Source organism: Bison bison, unplaced genomic scaffold (assembly GCF_000754665.1).
Source record: "Bison bison bison isolate TAMUID 2011002044 unplaced genomic scaffold, Bison_UMD1.0 scf7180017863474, whole genome shotgun sequence".
Classification (NCBI taxonomy): Eukaryota; Metazoa; Chordata; class Mammalia; order Artiodactyla; family Bovidae; genus Bison; species Bison bison.
The window spans coordinates 108,823-111,748 of NW_011494046.1; positions in this window are offsets into that span (position 1 = coordinate 108,823).

Here is a 2,926-nt window from a genome sequence, read left to right on the forward strand (position 1 = left end):
GTCCAGGTCTGGCACCCCGCTGACCGTGGGCAGGGCTCCAGGCAGGTACTCTGGGAACCTAAGCCCCTTGCAGAGCAAATCTCAGGAGCATGGGCCACACCTCAGTCTGTGAGCAAGTCAGATGGAGAATCTGGAGGCAGCAGGCTGCAGCTCAGTCCCTCTCAGGAGTCTGACAATGTCAGACAAGCAACTAAACTTCATTTTCTTCATCTCAGAACGTCAGTGACAACTTCATCCACATGTTCTGAGAAGTCAAACCACCAACACGTTCAGTAAACGTCAGCCCCCTTCTCCGCTCCTCCCTAACCACAAGTGGCCCTGTGCTTTGGACTCAGGACAGAGTCCTAAGAGGACACTCTGGACACTGGGTCTGTGATCAGAATCAGGACCCCAGGACTCAACACACAAACCATCGCTTCATTAAGTCCAAAAGGATTCATGTTTACCCTTTAACATGTGTTAGTTCAGAGTTCATACTAAGTTTCTTGACTAACACTTTTTTCAGATTTAGTACTAAAGCTTTTAAATAGAATTTTTTTCTCCTTAATTCATAATTACCTGCCAGTAGTCTAGGAAGGCATATGTTAATTAAATCTAATGGGCTGTAAAGTCCAAAATAGACCAACACAAAAGTTTTAAATTGTTTTCTTCTTAACATTCCATCACAGATGAGGTAACATAAATAATTACAACAAAGTGATCAGTTGATGGCTTTGAATTTTTCCTAGATAATGCTTTTATCCAAATCATTAGGAAAATACACTATTTTCCAAGTTTTTATTTTTTTTCTTTTTTTAATTTTATTTTATTTTAAAACTTTACAATATTGTATTAGTTTTGCCAAACATCAAAATGAATCCGAGTTTTTAGAGTAAAGATTTCCAAGTCATGCCATAGAAATTACTGAGCAGCAACCAGTTGTTTAACTGCTATTCCTATATAAAGGCTGTGTTAATCCTATAATCCCACATATAATCCTATATAAGGGCTGGTCCCTGACAGCTCAGCTGGTAAAGAATCTGCCTGCAATGCAGGAGACCCTAGTTCATTTCCTGAGAAGATATGCTGGATAAGGGATAGACTACCCACTCCAGTATTGCTGGATTCCCCTGTGGCTCAGCTGCTAACCTGGATTTGATCCCTGGGTTGGGAAGATCCCCTAGAGAAGGGAAAGGCCAGCCACTTTAGTATTCTGGCCTGGAGAATTCCATTGACTGTATAGTCCGTGAAGTCGGACTATACAAAGAGTCCGACATGACTGAGTGACTTTCACTTTTCTGGGGAGACACGGGAGCCCTGAGACTCTCTGGGAGAACATCCTGGAAAAAGACACAGCAAGTGCAGGGGTCATGGGACAGAACACGCTGGGCTGAGGCGCCTTCCTGCATTCATAGCTTGGGGGCAGGTGAGGGCACTCATAAATGGTCAAGGGCATCCACTGAGGGCTGTGGGAAGACAGAGGGCAGGGGCGTCCCCTGGAGGAGTGGGACGGAATGGCAGGGCCACCTTCCTTCTGTGTCCTGTGCACTGCTCCCTGGCTCTGGGACAGAGGGACCAATGTGCACAGACAGAGGGGGTGAGAAAGGACCCCACAGAGCCCGCACAGCCACACACCGAGTGGGGGTAGAGCTGGAAAGGCTGCGGGGGCAGACGGCAAGGAAGCCTGTTCTCTGTCTGAGGACCTGGAGCTGCTTCCCGAATGTGAAGAGGGGTCTGAGAAGGGCTGGAGCAGGAGGGTGAGCTGTGTAGACAGCAGCATGTGAGTCTGATCAGGACAGAACTGAAGACTTGATAATGCAGGAGGTGGGGGTCTGGAATGTGGGGCTGAACCAGAACAGGATCCACAGCTGGACACAGGTGAGAGAGCATCAGTTCACCCAAAGCCACTCATCTTCTGTGGGTGACAGAATCCATTTAGTGTTCACAGCATAATGTAAAACTCACGAACCTTAATGACCTTCCTTCATAACTGAAGGAATCTGTTCATCGTAAGTAGAAGTGTGATTCAGTCACTTTTAATACAAAATCCTTCACATGACTAAGCTTCCACATGACCACCATCTCTCACAGCATATTGTTCGTCCAGTTCCCTAGCTTGAGAACACTCTCCAACTGCTGCTGAGTGATTTCCTAAATTGCTTTTATATTCTCTGCTTTTGCTTTAAATCACCATAGAGAATGTGGTTCTGATTAACACAACTGTCTTAAGCCTGCTTCTCTCAAGAATATATCCAAAGTGGTACACCCAAAATATTTGAGAGGATTTTATAAATAGCTCCTGTGTTCAAAAAAGAACTCAAGAGAACTTCTGTGATCAGCACACTGTACTTCACACTAATTGCCTTCCCCTGTGACATGGATGCAACAGCCAGTAGCATCTGTTCCCACCTTGATGGGGAAATTGTGTAGATGTTCACAAGATGGGGTGACACACATTTGTGAGTTCAAGGTCGGGTCCTAGGAATAAAGAGGCTGAGATACTCACAATGCCAGGAGGGTGGGGGTAGGGAATCACTGTCATAGCACTAGCTCCTGTCACTGAACTCATGATAAGACACAGGCACTTCTCTAATGAAAAATTCATCAAGTCATGAACAGGAGAAGGTGGGAGGTCAGATCAGAGAACTGGAGGCCACGCCATGTGTCATCTGCCCTGTTCTCTCATGTTCTCAAAGATTCAGTGCTACTATGCATGTTTGTATAAGTGTTACAATGTATATAACACGAAATTTACCATTTTAACAATTTTAAGCATACAGCCCAGTGGCACTAAGTACATTCACATAGTTGTGCAGGCATCACCACCATCCATCTCCACGACTCTTTCATCACCCCAACACTGAGCACGTTTTACACCTGGGCAGGTTCCACCAAAGACTAACGACCTCTGCTTAGAGGACATGGAATCCCAGCTCCTCATATCCAG